The 21,608-nt window shown below is 36.9% G+C and overlaps 1 long non-coding RNA gene across 1 annotated transcript; it reads left to right on the plus strand.

Moving 5' to 3' along the window:
* Nucleotides 1–1,003: 1,003 nt before the first annotated feature.
* On the plus strand, nucleotides 1,004–21,597 carry LOC116289526 (uncharacterized). Its single transcript, XR_004196337.2, has 3 exons — nucleotides 1,004–1,130; nucleotides 14,030–14,098; nucleotides 21,467–21,597. It is a non-coding gene; the product is annotated as an uncharacterized LOC116289526 (long non-coding RNA).
* The last annotated feature ends 11 nt before the right edge of the window (nucleotides 21,598–21,608 follow it).

Raw genomic sequence — 21,608 nt, forward strand, 5'->3', positions numbered from 1 at the left:
GGTGTATGCAGATATCACCTATAGGTTGTATAACGTTCAGCATAAAAGTATTAAATGATTGATGCGTTTATATTAAAGATCCTTCTAGCTATTTTCACCACTAGTTTTTTATCGAATCCTGAAAAATACCCGAACTAAACAATTTGTTAGGGTTACCACAATTAAAGAAAGTAATTTTCATCTAGGCAGTTTTAAATCTAATTGTAATTAGATTGTAGAAATTGGTTTTTGTGGAGGGTGCAAAACCGTCGAATCAAACTAGGAGATAAACCGTCGAGATCTCATAATTCATTGACGAAACTTTTTTCGGGGCAAAAATCCAGAATTTAAAAGTTTAGAAAATTTTTTGTAGACGTTTTTAAATCTATCCACTCAAAATAGAGATTTTGACAAAAAACTAGTTGTTGCAAAGTTATTACGTCGCTTTTTACGGCTACCCAATCTTCTAAAAAACGGACAGCAAACTTATGCAAAATATATTGAAAAAGGATTATTGTTTGAATCATATCGAGAGGAGTATTGATAAGAATACGCTACATAAAAATCTTCATTTTTATAAACATTAAAATTTTTCGGTCGGCCTTTCATTTTTATTCCACCGGATGTTTCAACGCCATGTTTATAAACAAATACGAGCTCCTGCACCGTACTTCTGGGTTTGTACGTGCCTCATATGTTGCTTTATCTAATAATTAGTATTCCCAAAGCCATTAGACTAGAATATGGAAATAACAGGCAGACTATAAAGGTATTCTCTAGAAGTTTTTAAATCATTTTTACAGAACATATACCACTAAACTATTTGGCGTAATTCTTTTCAAGATATATACTAGTTTGGTATCATGCATATTGGGGGGTTACTATGGGGATGTACTTTCTGGGGCAATCTAAATCGAACGCAATTTGCGTCAATTCTTTGAACAGGTGGTATAACAAAAAAGTACCAAATTAACTTTCATATGCATGAATGAGGGAGAAATCATCAGTCATTATTATAAAAACTGGTTAATGACGATTTCAGCTTTCATATCTCTAAATAAAACACGCACTGATGATGTTCAGTACACTAGTCATGAAAAAGGTTGAAAACATTAAGTTATCTTAATGCCAAATGAAAATCTTTGCACAAGGTAAGTAGTAAAGAGTGCGGAGTGCTTTTATCATTATAAAGTAGACTTTCTTAAAGGGACAGCGTGGTACGTGATTAGTATTTTCGTGTTTTTTTTTTTTCTTAAAAAATACTGATCTTTGCTTTAAAAGTGTTTTAGCGCATCTGCTCGGGACATCCTTTTTTTTTTTTGTAAGAATCTTTTATTTATTTATTTTAGTTTTCATATTTGCTCCTCTTCTCTCTTTTCTTCCTTTGCTTTTAATTTGATTTCCAAGCATTTTAACTGTTTTCTTAGGCTGTTTACCGTTAAGGGTGCTATAATGTTATCGCTAACGAGTGATAACTCCACTATGACCGACAACGAAAAAGAAAAAGAAAAAATACCAGAATCATTGATTTTTAGTCAAAAACCATTTGCTGAGTAAACGTTTCGGTAGCTGGCTGGTTGTAGGCCGGTTTAGCATTTTCGCCTCTGTATATCAAATCGAATAGGCCATATCAACTCCAAATTAACTACAATATCTCAGAATTTAAAACTCTTCTTCATCTGGTCACCTTGTTGATGATGAATATTAATATGTATGATTACAATAATTATGAGACGATATCTGAGACGATAATGACCGCTGGGGTGGTGATTATGAGGTTATCCAAAGTTTTACAGATCGAAAGTAATACTAAAACGTTTTCTTATTCTTTCGTTTTCTTATCCTGGTTTTGGAATTTACTCAGATATTCAAGTCTAAAATTTTACTCAAACAATTATTTCCCTCAGGCTCAGTGATTATGATGATATCCACCTAATAATTATTAAATATTAACATAAATAAATTAAATTCATTCGCGTTATGGTGCAAAAGGAGATGTAAGAGGTTAACCATATCGAGAACTAATGTCTTCTAAGATCGAATTGGAATTTAGAAATTGATTTTTGTGAAGGGAAAAAAGAAGAGAACCCGGATAAAAGCACAGGAGAGAATCAACAAACAACTCTAGTCATTGATGAGGGTCGGCGCTTTTATAGCAGCGCCACACCCGTGCTTCTCTAAATTGTCTTAATTGTTTAATGTCCAGTGAAAGTAAAATAAAATTGCCTCGTTTCCTTGTAGTACTCTTTAAAAGAAATTACGTCATTGTTTGAGAAACATTTTTTTAATTTTAGGAAAACGGCTGCGAATGATCAGCTAGGCTTTGAACCTTGTCGATAATTAATAATTTCTAACATATAAAGCCGTTATAAAAATAAATCGGTTGAATAATTTTTACCTACTAAAAAAACGTTTTTAACGATACTCTGACAATCCTTTTGACTGATCAAAGCCATGCACGGCTACTCACGGATCGAATTGGAATTTAGCCTGTTAGCATTTGGGTAGGGAGGAAAAACGTAGAACCCAGAGAGAGAACCTCGAATCAAACCTAGGCACATGTATGTCATGGCGAGCTAGTCTGGGAATCAAATGAATTAAATTACCAATAATTATCCCCTATACTGGGCGAATCCTAAATTCAAACGAATGTTTTTTATCTTTTTTCCCTGAGATGCCACAAGGAGCTCGGTGTTGGAGCTCTGAGTAGATAAGAATTAAATATTGTAATGAGCAGTAAATTGGGTTTAGTAGTAGTATGACATGTCGCAGTACGTAATTTCGATATTCTGTAGGATGCCGTTCAATGACTGTGTTTTAAAAAAAGACGAGTATTTACATTGTACGTCGTTTCTTTTTCGGCCCATCTCTAATTTATTTCACAGTTTCTGTGACCTAGGAGAATCTTTTAATTTATTGAAATGCGATCCCCTAAAAAATGCGTTAAACGTTCGTAGGTTTTTATCATCATCATCATTATCATTATCATAATTATCATCATCATCACTTTCCACGTTGTTCCGTTTGCAAATGGTCTATTCTTTCAATAAGAATCTATGAGTCGATAAAATAGACTCCAGACAGATACCAACCTGGTAAGAAAAAAAGCAAAAACCGGGTAAAATTTGCGCGAAATACAATTAGCAACTTTCCAAAAACCTAATGTGCGATTGTTTTGGGTCTCAAAGCTCTTGGTTATCTTTCGCAAATCAACCAATTATATTTTCTAAGTGACAAAGAACACTGAACTCATTAAAGCTGCTGAAACGGATATGCATTATATAAGCATTATATTAAGCTATGGCGAGAATAACTCATTTTATTATCTTCCATATCCACCACGACAACTTGTCAGTCTCTCTACATCATAAATTTTTCCCTTCTGTCCTTATTTCACTAATGGCAATATATTTTCTGTTGATGAACCGATTAGCACACTATAGAAACATTTTCCTCTTATTTTTCTCTTTGTCCATTTTCGAAAATTCAAATCGAGCATAGCGATTGAGCCAATAAAAATACAGGGATTAAAATATAGTGATTGACGTAAGTAACTTGATGACGTATTAAGCTCCTTCCATAGTGATTCCATTCGAAATTTCTGGCCATAATTAACCATATTCTCTTTCTGTTATCAACGACATTTTTTTGTGTGGTAATAGAGATATATTTCCAGGAGTTTTCCCGGGTATCATTGTAAAACCAATACAAATACATAACAATTAACCTATGGAAGCTAAAGCCTTTCTATAATTTTACTATAGTACTACATTACTATATTTTTAAAAATAAAGGTTGATGACATTTAAGCAATAAATAATAGTTTTCCATGGGTTACTGGCGAAATAAACCTCTCGGGATGGTTGGGAGAACACGAAAAAAGATCAGTAAATCGGGAACCGTTAGGCGAGTGTTCTCCAAATTATCCAAGGTAGTTTATTTCACCAGTTAAGTATGGAAAACTATCATTTTTTGCTTTTATAATATAGCCCAAGATAAACTGCTCAAATTGCGATTGACTATAGATTATTTTAATTTTTTTGATAAACATATTGTTTCTCCTTACTTTATTCATTAACCAATCACAGCACGCGGTACATCAATCAAATCACTGAGAAAAAATGATCAATTACTAAAACAAAGCTTCAATTCAAAAATTGCAAGAAAGTCTTTCAAGTTCACTAAAACAACCAATTGAAAATCCTGCTATATCAATGGAAATTTGTTTTAAAACACGTTTAAAACGGCAAAAAAGTCTATTTGTTGAGGGCGATTTGAACTTCATCAATCGTACAATTCTCTACACAACGGATTTAGTGTGCATACTGCATATTTGAGCAAAATCAACCAAAAGAGCTTCATAAAACTAACAAAAACCAAGTAGTTCGTTATTCCAAGCCTTTCTTACCATTGATAACCTTTTTGGTTAAGAAATAAGGTCTAAATTCGGCCTTTTCATTGTCATCCTTTTGTCCCGCTATCTCTTGGCATCAGTGGATTACTTCCGAATACTTTCCAAGATATCAACGAGTCATCAACTTGCAAGGTTTCATTCATTTTACACTGGATTCTTCCCCGCAATTTATAGTAATGGGCTTGATATGTAGTTAATAGATTTTGGTCATGATCTGGAAGGCTTGAATTGTTCTTGGCCGCATTTTACATAGCTGTCAGACGTTTTGATTCTGAGTAAACAAAAGTCGCTAATTAGGAGATGAGCACGACGTTAGATAACAAAATAGGGAGGGGTGGGTAAAGTTCAAAAGCGCTAAAGTATCAATGCCTGCAAACTCGCTAGCTTATAAACGATTTCGTTTTGTAAATGCGTTTATGTATCCAATCGAAGCAGTAGACTCGAAACATTTTTAGCCTGCGTGCAGCCGGACTTTTCTCTCGCATAGTCCGTCTGCGAAGCAACGACACAAACCGTGTTCTCTAGACTCCACGCCCCCGCGTATGGATTTGAAGACTAAATTCTAATTGGTTATAACTAAAGCCGTTCCCGATTGGTTATCAGAGCTTTTGTTTATATTATTCAGTATTGCTAAAATCAAAATGGCGAATTTTAGCGAGGACTTGTGAGTAGTATACAAAATAGCGGTTCTGGGACGGGCGGATCAGGGCGGATCGCGGATCAGCCCTTGCAATGACGTCACCCCTATAAAATGACGTCATAGGATTTGAAAACCAATCAGAAGGCGTTCCGGTAACGATAGCAACACTGGATCGATCTGCCAGACCCCCTTCCGGATAGATGAAAAGAAGGAAAAAGGGGGTTAGGCGAATGCGAAAATGTATACATTTTTCGAGCAAAACATGGAAGTGAGGCAAGAGTGCAGTGAAGCGAAAACTGCTTGTCAAGCAGAAATGTCAATCTTTGTTTGCTAAGCGATGTATAAATTATTTTGTTTAACAGAGAATAAATGTTCCATAGAAAGCGATAGAGGTAATTTAAAAGCAAAACCTTAACTTTCTCGCTCTTTTGTTTCTTTATAATAAAGACAACACAAGGTAAAATACGTTCTTTGTCCTTTATTCTATAGCGTATAAACCAATAATTGTACAAAGTGAATATTGGAAGCTAATTAAATTATTTACAGAGACCGTAGGTTTTAGATAAATTGTCCTGTTTGCACAGTGTCTTCCAGCTTGGAGCGCTTGATCTTATGCGCAGTGCCAGATCTGTCCTCTACTAAACAAAGCACCGGTCCGTCCCTAAAAGCAAAGCCACTTGTCAGAGACATGTTTCGTATTGTCCATTTTCCTAGTAATGTTAAACTGGTTAGAGCACTGTCTTCTTTTCGTAATACATTTAGAATGTTTCCGCTTTGGTGATTTGCTCTCTTCATGCTGTATTCTTGTACCTCTTAGATAATTATTAAAGTTTGTTTCCATGTCTTCTTGTCGCTTTAGAATCCTTTCTAATGTTTGCTCTAGATTTAATTCTTGGTTTTCCGCTACGGTTTCCTCGCTCTGTAAAGGTACACATGGCCCAAGTTTACTCCATTTTAACCATTTAGCGCGTTCCTCTGCATCCATATGGTGAATTTGATCAATATGATTCGCTAGTCGTACGAGATTTGTACTTCCACAGCCGAAAACAGGGCAGTCTCTTCGCTTGCGACCCATAATCTTGTAGGTGTTCACTCGTCCACTGCCTCGTAGTAACTGACGATTTTCTATAAATCTGCTATGATTTATATGGCCCGAAGAGGCCCGAATGGGCTCTGCGTGGCCTTTATCGGGGTAAGAAGGCTTTCTGATCTCTCTCCATCCTGACAAACATGTCTAGGCCTGTTTGACTGACCCATTGATACCTTACATGACGTCATCATAGAAGTGCTTGCCTTGTTGTCTTGCGCTATAAAGCTAGCGATTTTCTCATATTTTCTCATTCTACATTGAAACGTCGTGGTGTGAACATCTCCAAAAGAATTCTCCTACTCGTCTCGACAATATGCAAGCTTTGGGTCTTTTTTCGCGTCGTTCTCTTCTTGGTCGGTCCAACAAGAGTATTGTCCTTTTAGATAAGATTGCCCAAGAAAATTCCCTAAATAGGATCGGTGCTGTTAATTACAACAAGTATGGGAAGCAGGAGGGCGTCGGATTTATCTCATGCAGTGAGAAGTTTGTGGATAACTTTCTTCTGTACGTCCTTGTACCGGACTACTTTGTGACTGCAAAGAAAACGTATACAGAAGTCGGTGTGGTTAACAAGCACATTCGAGATATGCTGACCCGGTATGGCTTGCAGAAGTGTAAAGTCAAAGCCATCGCTTTATCGCCATTAAAAAGACAACCACGCGAGGAAGAATTGGAAAACGTCTACGGAAGATTAAAATCGAAGGAAACCGAAAAAACCCTTTACTACAGACAAGAATTTAAAATTGCTTGCGCAGATGAAGAATATTTGGAAGTTTTAAAGGTTTTACGCTCCGATGAATACATATTGAGAAATATTTTCTAAAAGGATATTGACTTAACCATGGATTACAGTGGCAGCTTCGACAAAGAAGAAGTTATTCGCTTTCTGACCTCTACTAAAGGTTTTCGTATCCAAGGCTGCGAGGCAGATGATGACAGGACAATTCTCGATAACAGCGATCAAGTGGGCAATAACTGCCTGACCTATATGGAAACAGTAAATGGAATGACAACTCGCTTTAAAATTTACAACAAAATGGTACAAATGTTGGAGAGCAAAAGCGTAAGGGAAACCGTCGGACAGCACTGGAAAGATTGGGCCTGTCAGAGAAACACACGGCTTGCTTACGCACGAGACCTAGCCAAGCATCGGGGATTAACGCGTGCAGAAGTTACCTTTTACTGCGAAGATAATGTTCCTAGTGACGAGTTTATGGAAAGCACTCTTACCCGTATAACGGACTATGTGGCACCAAGTCTAGTCTACTCCACTCCATTTGCAGACACCTGGAGAGCGTATTGGGACTCTATGCTACACAGCTTAGTCGTGGTTGACAGGTCACGCGATATTGGATTACTATTTTACACATACGATGACAAGACCAAGGACATTAGTGGACAGTTTGTAGAAAAATGGTCTGAGAAAGAGAACTGGTGTCTCGCAAATTTGACTCTGGGCGCGAAGTTACCCATATACATTATCGAGGTGTGTGACCGAATTAAAACTGCTGCTGGCAAAGGAAAAGACAAAGCCAAAGATGTTTTCCTGGATATCTCTGGAGCTCGCTACTTTAAACATCGCAGAGATGCTAGTTTGCATTTTGCTACCAGACTAGTCTCCAAATGGGGTGTTTACAGCAGGAACGACGAGAGCAAAGAAAAGAACCTACAGTTGTTGGAAAATTCTGGGTTAGTTCCACACGAACACTGTACACCTTACCGTGCCCATGTCCAAGGAAATAGGAACTGCAAGGCTGACTTAGAATTATCTAGGGCAGATGATTTAACAGTCAAATTACCCGTCACTAGTACCGGAAAACGGCTTCGAGCATCCGACACCACACGCAGGGAACAAGTACGAAACATTACAAAACAAGCGGCAACACAAATACAAGAATGTCAAAAACCCTTCGAAGTCGCTATTGCAGAGAAAAGAGAGGCTAAAATTACTCGATGAATACAGCAGTATTTTCTCTGACAACGAAATCATCCAAATAAAACAGTTGTCTATGGGATCCTATAATGTTATGGCTATGCGAGAGAAGCAAACCCAGTTCGGCCAGAAATTCATCATGTTAATCGAAACAAACAAAGAACAGGGAACACTAGGTCTGTGTTATTCCAACAAACATATCGAAACCTACTTACAGGAGAACCTCTCTGACGCAAAAAAGGAGCAGATTCGAGACCCTAGGCGAAACTATTTAACATTTTACAACAAACCGCTGGCAGTGTTAAACATTACTGGGTGGGGACGAACCCCACAAAGGCATGTCGTTGTCTTCTGTAACTTAAGACTAACACAGGAAATGGAAAAACACAGCATAAAGATTTTGCAGCAGAAACTAGCAACAGAAATAGAGGAACAGACGATGCAAATGGAGAACATTCTCACACGTAGATCTACCAACGTGGGAACACTAACTACACTAGCGAGAGAAGATATGGTTCCCTATAAACATTTAAATAATTTGGCAGAATTACCACTTGGCTCGACCTATACTGTCTCGGCCATTGGCTACAGCGTAATTAACTTGTCATTAAGCACTCTACCAGGCTGGAGATAATTTGGAACAACAGAAAGAACAGTTAATGGACGGCTGTAGAATCGTAATAACCAAAACAAAGCTTTCTCCTACTAGAAAAAAGTTTGCAATTTGTAAAATTGTACAGAAAGGAGATTAGGCTGGGATTTTAGACTATTATAAAGTGCCGTTTTTACCGGCAAACAACAAGCGACGTGTTCTCAAAGTCTTGGATGTAAAATCCGTCGAGACTAGAGGCAAAAAACGCAAGTTACTACTAGTAGAAGACGGCACTGTGTATAAGATCAAGCGCTCCAAGCTGGAAGACACTGTGCAAACAGGACAATTTATCTAAAACCTACGGTTTCTGTAAATAATTTAATTAGCTTCCAATATTCACTTTGTACAATTATTGGTTTATACGCTATAGAATAAAGGACAAAGAACGTATTTTACCTTGTGTTGTCTTTATTATAAAGAAACAAAAGAACAAGAAAGTTAAGGTTTTGCTTTTAAATTACCTCTATCGCTTTCTATGGAACATTTATTCTCTGTTAAACAAAATAATTTATACATCGCTTAGCAAACAAAGATTGACATTTCTGCTTGACAAGCAGTTTTCGCTTCACTGCACTCTTGCCTCACTTCCATGTTTTGCTCGAAAAATGTATACATTTTCGCATTCGCCTAACCCCCTTTTTCCTTCTTTTCATCTATCCGGAAGGGGGGTCTGGCAGATCGATCCAGTGTTGCTTATCGTTACCGGAACGCCTTCTGATTGGTTTTCAAATCCTATGACGTCATTTTATAGGGGTGACGTCATTGCAAGGGCTGATCCGCGATCCGCCCTTATCCGCTCGACGCAGAACCTACATTCTGTATACTACTCTTGTGGAATGAAGCTTTTTCAGCTGTCGAATCTCAGTTTGAACACAACTGTGCTGCCCCCTTCTCTATGTTCTTTTCATTGAGAGCTGTTAGTTCTTTCTTAAGATAAGAGAGGGACATTTCCAAGCTACATTAGCGATCTGTTTATAGGTTCCGCGAACCAGCATCTTGCCCAGATATTCTTAGTCTTCTGGTAGCATTCTCTCCTTAGCTTTTCTTTGCATGTTCATTTCACCTTAACGGACAGATCTGTACGTATTGACTTAACAGGCGGGCTTCTTTGTGAATTGGTGAATAAGGAGGAGCAGCGGGAATTGGTCTTGTGCATGTGGGAACACATGATGTATTATCTTCGCTAGTCCCTTCGATACGACGTTTTTTAGGGGTTACACACTTCATATCCTCTGCTGATCCTCTCTTTCGCTCATTTGTTGTCTCAACAGGCAACGTATTCTTCTTATGTATGTCACGCAATTCGGTTTCAAGTTTGTGTTGCAGTTGGATTAAACTTCGTCTCTTCGACAAGGTTTGAAAGCGCGACTTGCATATATACTCGCTCTGTCGATTGAAAATAAATCTCGAACTCACACTTCACGTTTAACTTTGACTTTCCTTCTTCAAGATAACAAACAATAGTGCTTTGATAACTCTCGATGACATAAAATACAAATTAGAACCAACACACGTAAAATCATATAAACAAACTAGCCTGAAATTTGAGTAGAGACTGAAAATTATAGCCAATCAGCAAACTTATAAGTAAGAGCCAATCAGAACGCGTACTGAAATCCAGGTACGCTGCTGGGGGTAACGGAACAAGAAAGCTGTCGCTGGTTCGCAGACGGACTTAACAGTCAGTTAGAGGTCGGCTGCACGCAGGCTAAACATTTTAGGTTTCATGTTATATTATAGACTATATTTAGGCAAAGGTTGAGCAAAATTTAATTTACAACTCTTGCCGCCGATATCTGAATTGGTTTGGTTTTTGCTGACAGCCCCTCTTAAATCACTATTCTCACTATTTTAGCCAGCTTATTTGCTGTCATTGGACGATGTTTTTACCAAACAGGATCAGTTGACATTTACTTTTGGGATACTGGAAAATGGCCATCGGCCCATTATGTTATGAAAATTAACAATTCATTTCACGTTACTTATCATTCTGATAAACTAGCTATTTGTAATAATTATTTTGGTTAGCATTTGTTTTAATCAAAAAGTTATAAAAAATATCACTAAACTGCAGATTAGCCAACCTAGATTTGCAACTTTGTCATTGCTTTTGTTTTTTTTAATATTTCTTTGTTATTTATTTCCATGACAGACAAAAATTTTATCAATGAACTTAACATTCGATTTGTCATATCTAACCTTGAAAAACAGTATCTTTCTTGATTTGCTTGGCCTGAGTGCTCTCCACAAGTTCGTCATCACTTCGTCTTCACTTTTCAAAGATTTGTGTTCTTTTTCTACTTCGTAGCAAATGTTCAGAAATTCCTCGTCATTTTCAGGAAATTGCTCTTCAAATCTATGTCAAAGCTAGGCAATTTTTGGTGTGCGTAAAGAGAGGGTTTACCGACGTAATAAACCAAAGGTTTTTTGATGGATTCAGCCAATCACCGCGCGCGTTAGAATTTAGCTATATTATATTTTTTTCTAAATATCTAACATACTATTTCATTCTTTAAACTTATCAGTAAAGAGCAATATCCATGGCCCTAACATGAACGATTATAAAAGTCGTATCCCCATAATCTGTTATTTAAATCATATAATAACCAGAGGATTGGATTTTTATTTCTAATTTTACATTATATGTTGCTTTGAAGTCATTTGTGATAGGCGCCCATTTAGCACAACACTGCAGCCACGGTGTTTTTCGTCTCTCAAACCCCATCATATAAGCTAATAATATTTTATTGAGTTTAGGGTTATTACTTAATTTACAGACGGAAAATCAATATTAGTCGCGAAAAGAACAGTCATGAATTAGCTGAATGTGAATCTAGATACTAAGAGTAATACTTACCTATTATCACTCTCTTTTTTATCGAACATTTTTAGTACGTTTATAAACCACTGCCGTGGAATATTTGGCAATTTTTTCATGATGGAAAGAGCAAGATTGCAAATGCAAGCGCCATGACACTTTTTAAGGGTAATACCGCTGATCGCTCGTCCCAGTCATTCCCCATTCCCCATTTCCCATTCCCTGCTTTAGTAATATCCCATTGTAAGAGAATATTAAGTAAGAGAGCACATCTCCTATACATGGGTCTGTAACCATGAAAGTTTCTTGAAAATCTATTTTTAGCTCCGCGCGCATGGCTGAGTTATTTTTAGAATGCGATTCCTGATTGCTCAGAGTTATAGTGACTTCCATGGGAGCGAAAAATGTTTAGTTCCCTTCAAAATGCCTTCAAAATAATTAAAAAGTTGAAATAATTAAAGTATCATGTGTTCTTCATGGACGAATTAACAATTGATGTAACAGAACATCGAAAAAATCAAATCAGGATGATTTTCAGTATACGAACACGCTGAAAACAGCGAAGGCGCCATGGGGAAGGAAACCGCGATAAACAAATGCGATGAAAATAGCAAAAAACCTACAGTGAAGACAGCCAAAAAGCAATTTATCGTAGTGTTTTCTATAGTAAATAAAGTTTAAGTTAAAGTGATTAAGAAGACGATGAGCAAGGCCAGTATTTTGTTTCACACACGGATCAAAAGAAACTTGCACCGAAATTTGCCGAAGAAAAAATGTTTTCACAGAGGAAAAAACTACAAGAGGCACTGAAATCTGAAATGATTTTTCACAATTATTTAATATGTTTAGCTTGCCAAAATACGATATGTCAGTTTATGAAAAAAACATTGCCCATTGAGAAAAGGTGAATTAATGAAAATGTTTGACTATTAAAACTAGAACTTGCTTTCAAATTTGCAATTTATTCATACACTTTTTTCCTAACTTTTCAAATTCTAAAGTCCCAAACAGACAAGAGAAATACAATTACGATATCGGCCAAGTACAAAAAGTGAATCAAACTTAGTATTTGAGGATTCAAACTAATAAAAAAGAGATTATTTTAACCTGATTGAAGGGCATTTCACTTGCGATTTTTTCCGCCAGATGCTCTCAGTTCGGCGTATTTGTGCCTTTATGTTTAATTCTTACATTCCAAGCAACTTGACTGTTTTCAGCTATCTTGAAACCTCTTCTTTTCACTGGTAAACAACTGATTCCAACAGTAAGTGCTAAATTTTCTCTCAAGTTTAAAGTTTTTTAACTTTTGACTCAGTGAATTCAACAAGTTTGTTCATCGAAAATCCGGCTCTTTCGTAAACGAGTCCAATCTACCTTCATTTTAGATGTCCATTAGATAACTTGTCATTTTGAAAACACTGAAGTTCAGGTCAGAAGTACGTGTTCTTGGGATACAGCAATATTAACTGTATTTCAGTTTAGGTAGAATTCTGGAATAACTTACCGAGTCTCATCTATAACTGCAATCAACTCCAAAATAAATGAGTCTCAATCAAGCGACCATTGTTTTGATTTAGAATAGAATAGAATAGAATAGAACTTTATTTGTGCCCTCTGATTTGCAAATGAATTATTAAATATTTTGGAGATTACAATGATATTGTCTCAGTTGAGTATTTTTTACATATGCTGTTTATGGATTCCTTCAAAAACCTTTCAGAATTTCTCAAGGAATTCCTCTAAACACATTTTCTCGTCAAATTGAATAAACTGTACGAAGCTTGCATTGTCACTGCCGATCTCTTGTGTTCCCATGACATCACTACAATCTGACCAATCAGGAATCGCATGCTAAAATAGCTCAGGCTTAGCGCGCGTAGCTAAAAATAGATTTTCAAGAAACTTTCATGGGTCACAGGGATATGCTCTCTTACTTCATATTCTCTTGCCCATGGATAATGCTTGATATCGTCTTTATTAAACCTATTATGGGGTTGTTTATTGATGTTAGAATGGTTTTTAAAAACCCGTGAACTATACTTTAGCGTATTACACTTTAATACGCTTTATTGTCCGCATTTTCTTTTGCTTTTCTTTTGTGTTTTCGGTGTATTACAATTTATCACACCTTAGTTATTACACTTTGTTTCACGGGTTTTTGATACGTATTCTACGGGTATCCGTAGAATAACTCGTAGAACATATTTTACCATAACTAGAATTTGTCTTGATTGCTAAAACAAAACATTGTCTTTATAAGAATATTTAGATTTTTTTATCCGTCACCATGCGTCTTCAAATTCGGCGCCATTTAGAAAATCAGAGAGAGGGAATGTGACGTCAGGAATGGAACAGCAATCAACGATTTGCCTCTCTGTCCTGGTCATATGCATAAGATAAACAATAATCTGTACGAGTTCCGTACACGAGATATCATTGGATTTCAGCAAATGTCATATTCTTTAAGTTTTATGGATTCACTATTTGACTATTTATTTTCCAGGTCGACAACATGAAACTAATAAACACTTGCTTTGTCCTATGTTTTGCTTTGGCCACAAGTACGACTGCGGTAAGTTTCATATTAAAGAAATTAGGGCTAGGGCAAACGTCGAACTTTCCATGCACCGAACTCATTAAAAACAATGGATATCAAGTAAAAATGAGGCGGCATTGTTTGATGTAATTAAGTTCGGTGCATGGAAAGTTCGACGTTTGCCCTAGGCCTTACACGTATTCACTGCATATTGATGGTTGCAAGCATTACAAAGAGAGTCAAAAGACCAACTGATTAAGCAGCTATTTTGGTGCCGTTCACAATGGATGCTAATGAGAATTAGCATAAAACTAATAGCATACTATCACGAATCCTGTAATCTGATTGGCTAACTTACTCACTATCTATACTGTGATAGATAGCGAGTAGCGAAAAACAAACGATGATGAAAACGGCTGCTAAAGGCGTCCTTACATGACGTTTTTTTATAAAGATAACTGTAATGATAATGACGATAATGGCGAAAAGGATAATTTTTTATACTTATATTTATTAGCTTTTATCCCTAAATTTTTAGAATTATTATTGCTACAATTTTAGTTTTTATATTGCTACTATATATATTATAATCATCATTCTTCTTCTTATTATTATTATATTTATTGTTTTTTAATTATTATCATTATTATTATAATTATATTTTTTATTGTTTGTACTTTTAAGTACTTTTAAGTAATTAAAATTACGTAATTCAGCCCAAGGGCTGCGCTAAAATTTTCAATAAAAATCTATCTAAATCTATCTAAATCTAAATGAATAAAGTATACAAAAAAGTCTTTGTTCCTGAAGAAGAGCTGGGTTTAGGGTTAGTGTTAAATATGGGAATGCTGTAAAACATTGCCCAATGACTCCAATGGTTTGCGTATGATAGTGCTGTCGGGATGCAACATCCAAATTCCGATCATTTGCTTTCATTTTCAGCACGGTTATAGTATTAACCCTTTTTAACCCTAACCCTGAATGACATGAGTGTATGCTGGAAATTGACGTAGTGATAATATAAAAAGGTAAAGAAGTTATCGACCAAGAGAACAACAGATCCGGACCTGGTTCACGACGCCCGAAAGGACAAAGGTAGACCCAGAAATGATAGGTGTTCTCAAGGAGGAGTATGTTCTGTTGGCTGAAAAACAAAACTTAACCGCAGAAAATTGTAACAACAAAGCTACTGCAGAAATTGTAAACTTTGATATATTTTAGTGCCTTTTCACCACGCACAAACGTGGCCCCTATCGTTGTTCGCCTAAAATTGTCTAGAGCTAATTATAGTTGCGTTCTAGCACGGAATTTGACTTACAGGCATTCAGTCATATTCCAACAGATGGTAGTTTTTCAGCCAAATGCAAATACTAATTGTCTGAATCTGCTGTACTGGGCAGAACTACTATTGCAACAATACTTCATCAGTAGGGTAAAACTAACCTGCCTCACGACGGTCTAAACCCAACTCACGTTTCCTATTAGTGACTGAACAATCCAACACTTGGCGAATTCTAATTTGCAATAATAGGAAGAGCCGACCTTGTAACAAGCCTTGTAATGCTGCAACAAGCCAGTTGTCCCTTTGCCAACGTTTCTGACACCTCTGACTTAAAACTCCTAAAGACTAAAGGATCGATAGCCCATTCTTTCACAGTTTTTATTCATACCAAAAATCAAAATCAAGTGCGCTTTTACCCTTTTGTTCTACACATGAGATTTCTGTTCTCATTGAGCTCACATTATTAAACCTGCCGTTAACATTTAACAGATGTCCCGCACCCGCCAAACTTAGGATTGGTCTGCAAAAGAAAGACCTTAAATCCAGAACGTGAACCTTGCGGTTCGCCTTCACTTCATCCAATAAGTAAAATGGATCATCGTTAAAGGATTTAAGTTCTTGCTCTTTTGTCAGGCTCCATCTCTATACCATGCAATACCTTACCATCATCAGTTAAGATCACAGGCAGTCTCGTGCCGTGTGAACCCAAAATCCAGACTTGCCCTCCAATGGATCCTCTTTAAAGATTTTCGGTCGTGCTCAATCCAATTAGAAGACTTAGAAAAGCTATTTCTTTATATTTCTTGTCAGTCTCCCTCTCAATATAATACAATACCTTACCATCAACAGTTTAGATCACGCGCAGTCTTTTGCCGTGACCCCCATAGCCGAGCTATGTTGACGATGAGTCTCTATGTTGTCTCCTGTAGCAATGCTTCAAGCACCTACCAGACTCCGTGGACTGCGCATAAAAAGTCTGTGCGTAGTATTCGAGCAATTACTAATATGCAACATGTTTAGATGGCTTCAAAATAAAGACCCGAGAGTTACTGAGATATTCTGGGCACGGATAGAGGCTCACAGACATGCTTGTGATATAGACCGAGATCCGGACGGAGTATTCTTCTTTAACTATAAAATAGATGTAGGGGTAGACCCTCCCAAGAAGGTTTACCCGCTAAATGCAGATTGGGTGATGTCATGGTCCTTCACTCCATATGCCTCCAACCCTCGGCTACGGTTTGATATATGGTAAGACAGACCTGATTAATGCGGTGCCTAGACCCTAATGAGTTAAGGTCATTTTACTGGCTCAACCTCCGAGGAACAGTCAGTGAAAGAAAGGAGACCACTTCTCATCTGCTTTGCAACATAGGTCACCCCTTCCTAGAGGTAAGGTTCTTCTTGCCTTCACCAGCTGGCTCGACTAAAGTCGGAAATGGACAACGGGGTGAATCAACCACTTCCGGAATTCATAGTACGATCCTCAAGACGCGCAAAACACGATCTGCCACTTTGAGACGTGCTGATGTAAACCCCCACAATCCAACACGCACAACAGTGAACAGATGGTTAGTCTGGACGGTAAGGCTGACATGTTCGAACGGCGCGACGATCTTAGCTATGCTGTCTCTCATTAGTGGTCCTGATTCGGCAACGGGTCAGCCCTCGTCTATTTGACGAGCTGCACGCATTTAGTTTAACTGAATGTAGATATCATAATTGAAGTGACGGCTTTTTAAGCTCGTCGTATTTTATGCTTTGTTCACCCACTAATAGGAAACGTGAGCTGGATTTAGACCGTCGTGAGGCAGGTTAGTTTTACCCTACTGATGAAGTGTTGTTGCAATAGTAATTCTGCCCAGTAAAGCAGATTCAGACAATTGGCATTTGCACTTGACTGAAAAGGTACCATCTGTTGGGTTATGACTGAACGCCTCTAAGTCAAAATGCCTGCTATAACGTAACAATAATTTGCTCCAGACGATTTTAGTCGAACAACGATAGGGGCCACGATTTCGCGGCACCATGAGTCCCAAGGTGAAAAGGCGGACAATACCCGCCAAGGCACTAAAATATATCAAAGTTTACAATTTCTGCAGTAGCTTTTTCGTTACGATCTTCTGCGGTTAAGCTTTGTTTTTCAGCCAACAGAACATACTCCTCCTTGAGAACACCTATCATTTCTGGGTCTACCTTTGTCCTTTCGGGCGTCGTGAACCAGGTCCGGATCTGTTGTTCTCTTGGACGATAACTTCTTTACCTTTTTATATTATCACTACGTCAATTTCCAGCATACACTCATGTCATTCAGGGTTAGGGTTAAAAAGAGGTAATACTATAACCGTGCTGAAAATGAAAGCAAATGATCGGAATTCGGATGTTGCACCCCGACAGCACTATTATGCACAAACCATTGGAGTCATTGGGCAATGTTTTACAGCATTCCCCTATTTAACCCTAAACCTAGCTTTTGTTCAGGATTAAAGACTTTTTTGTATACTTCATTCATTTAGATTTAGATAGATTTAGATAGATTTTTATTGAAAATTTTAGCGCAGCCCTTGGGCTGAATTACGTAATTATGTACAAACAGTAAAAAAATATAATTATAATAATAATGATAATAATTAAAAACAACAACAACAATAACAATAATAATAATAATAATAATAATAGCAATAATAATAATGATAATAAGTAGCAATATGAAAACTAAAATTGTAGCAATAATAATTCTAAAAGTTTAGGGATAAAAGCTAATAAATATAAGCATAAAAAATTATCCTTTTCGCCATTATCGTCATTATCATTACAGTTATCTTTGTAAAAAAAAACGTCATGTAAAGACGCCTTTAGCAGCCGTTTTCATCATCGTCATGTAACATTTGTTATCACCGCCATCGCCATTTCCACAAGAGATCATGACCATATCATGACCACCACCATCATCATCACCATCATCACCACCTTCATTATCATCTTCATCATCACCATCGTCATCATCATCACCACTACTTCCACCATCATCATCATCATCACCATCATTATCATAGGGATGTACATAATATTTTCTCACGAATCCCACGGTCAAATGAATAGCGTGCGTCACCAGGATCAAAGTTTCGCAAAATTTCGATAAGAGTTTAAAAAATAAACTTATTTCTTTGTTTTAGGACTATTACATCATATTTTCTCTCTGTCACAAAACAAATATTTCGTTTCTTGCACTTTCATCCGTATCCAAATCGGCTGTTTACACAGGCTATCATGTGCTATGTGACCCCAGCCACTGTGTTTGACGAAACACATAAACAATGCAGCTTAGAGTTGTTTGCTGATTGAACACTATGTTTGACTCTCCGGAATACTTGGTTATTACATTTATGGTTAGAGGGGTTATTTCATTTATGGTGGGTTTTGATTTTTACATTTATCGTTAAATTTTATTACATTTATGGTAGGGTCCATTATAACATTTATGGTTGACTGTTATTACATTTATGGTTGTTATTACATTTACGTTTGATTTTTATTACATATACGGTGGGTGTTACATTTATGGGTGTTATTTAATAGATAATTACTGAGGCACGCAGCATTCGTAGGTATAATGCAGGCAGCTGAGGGCGTATCATAGAAACAAAGCCAATAATGAATGAACTAAATTTGTCTGATTTTCCTCTATGCATTCGTTGGGATAATGCATTCTGAAAACAATGGATTTTGATAAGATCAGTAATTATTACATTTAAGGGTAATAGAAGCTCTAAATATATTCAAAATCCAAATATTGCTAAGCATAGAAGTTTCGTTTTGACAACAACTCGTCTTAATTCATTCGATTGCTTTGAAAACATGGAAGTATTTCCCTGTTCAGTTTCGAATATAAGGAAATATTTTCAGCTAGGTCTTCTGAACGAATAGTCGGCACGGTCGAGTCAACGGGCAATCCTTAATCCAAACGATAATCATTCAATATTATACAATAAACTGGGAATCCAGCGAATGCTTTTCTTTTTGCAACAATAGGCAGCAACGACTTGTATTCCCTGGAGAGTTGGTTTACAAGTTTGAGCATCATCCACTGCGCCGCTCAATTAACTTACCGGCTCAGTATAATAGGCTTATCAGAAACAATAATATCGCCCACAACACTGAAGCAGCGACTCGCACTCATTAACGTGGCAGTATAAATATAACCAGTCTGACTTTATTCTTCACTTGACTCTGCGCCCAGGATTTCGAAACGTCAGTCCTTCTCAGGCGGTTACATCCACCCGAATGATCATAATACAAGTATTGCTACTTCCATAAACATTCGATTCAGTACGTTCAGGAATACTCCTCGAATAATTTTAAAAGCAAACGAACAATGCTTTTCTTATTTAGATGAAGGGGACAGGGTAGTTTCCTTATATAAATGAAGGGGACAGGGTAGTTTCCTTATATGGAGATGGCGCGTAATCATCTGGAATCAAGGATAGTACGACGAAATTGTACTTTGCATGGTCTACACTAATATTTAGTAAATGAGAATACAACAGAATATGGGCTCCCTGTGTTAATGAAAAACTGCAGTTTTTCCTAATAAGACATTGCAGGCTCATCAATAACAAAGATGGCGAGTTTTATAAAAAGAAAATTAATGAGAGAAAAAAGACTATTGAATTCATGTTTATTCATCGGAGACTTACGTAACAATCATTAAAAAATGGATAGAATGGATAGACAGATCCAATTGAGTAACTAAGTATTTTTTCGTCACAAACTAAATATTCTCCTACAGCCCATGATTTCACGTGTAACATTTCACTGTTGCCATGGCGATGGGGTTTTTTCAAAACAAAATGGTGTCTAGCTTGTCAAAACTGGTGTGACGATTAAAAAAGTGAAAAAACCCTGAAAAACTACGAACTAAGAACTAAATTAGAGCCGGTTTTTGTAAAGTATAGTCATTTGCAAAAATATAACTTGTGTGGTCTTGACTTTAATTTTGTATTTCTAAAAAGAAAGAACATGCCTCATCTATGATTAAAAATACTAATGCCGTGGCTATCTTAAAGTCGTAATCGAAATATTTTTTTTCACGTTCACATATAAAACTCAAATTTTACCGACTCAAATAAAATTTAGCTGATGACCGCTAGATTTCTCTGGCGTATATTTGTCCTTCATAATATCTTAATAATTAAAAATGGTAATCACATTAGTAACTCATGAAGTTAGGGATAAATTTGACACATTTGGTTTTCTGGTTCAGGGCCACGCAAATTATCTTAGTAATACTCAGCATTTTTAAAGTAAGATTTATCAGTGTAAAAATGTCGCCAATGCAATAAAAACTTCGTTTGAAATTTTCAAGAGCAAAACTAGCTCCCTGGGAATGTCCATTGCGCTTAGGGGGGAGTGGGGACACAGGGAAGGCGAGAGGGAGTGGGGACGAGAGAGTGAAGTTAGAAATGGAATGCGTGCAGTGCATGTAAATTGCATAAACATGCTCGCGCTTGTTAATCACGTGCTATAGTTCAATAAAGAAGCGTATCAAACACGACATCCAGTACGAACTTGAAGATTTTTGATACCTAGTAATTCCACTCATGCATTGTCTCTCAACAATGATATAGTTTAAACTCGTGACTAATTATGATCTACTTCCTAAATGAGCAAGGCCTTGCTATCATTCTGTGTCCCCGTAAATGCCATTCTATTAAATATTAAACCCATCAGAGTGACCAAGAAATCCCAAAAACTCTTCAACTCTTGCATTTGTGTAGTTTGTGCTAAACAATGTACCAAAGATTATAAATAATCTAGGTTACTCGTGTGAGCCTCTTTCTTTGGCTCATTTCCCTAAACTGCTTTGGTAGCCAGGGTCATCAAAACTACGCTAGCTAAGAAATACTTAAGTCAAATTTCAGCTGCAAGATGGCCGAAGTTTAAAATTCAAATTCAAATGAGCTAAAAAATAATGTTTCTTGTTTGTTTGTTTTTTTGTTTTTTGTTTTTTTTTGTTTTTGTTTTTTGTTGCAAATTTAAAACAAGGATACAAAAAGTTTTAATTATTTTTCATTAATTTGTTCTTTTTAACTTTCTTTAATTTCCTTTTAATTTTGTCTCAGCCGCCCATCAACGCAACCACCTCTGCCCCGACGACAAGCCCCATCGATAAGTCTACTTCGGCTCCAACGATGCAGCCGCCCGTCAACGCAACCACCTCTGCCCCGACGACAAGCCCCATCGATAATTCTACTTCTGCTCCAG

This window comes from Actinia tenebrosa, unplaced genomic scaffold (genome assembly GCF_029948245.1).
Source record: "Actinia tenebrosa isolate PJP-AT-01 unplaced genomic scaffold, QUT_ActTen_1.0 PGA_scaffold17__23_contigs__length_9995812, whole genome shotgun sequence".
In the NCBI taxonomy this organism is placed as follows: domain Eukaryota; kingdom Metazoa; phylum Cnidaria; class Anthozoa; order Actiniaria; family Actiniidae; genus Actinia; species Actinia tenebrosa.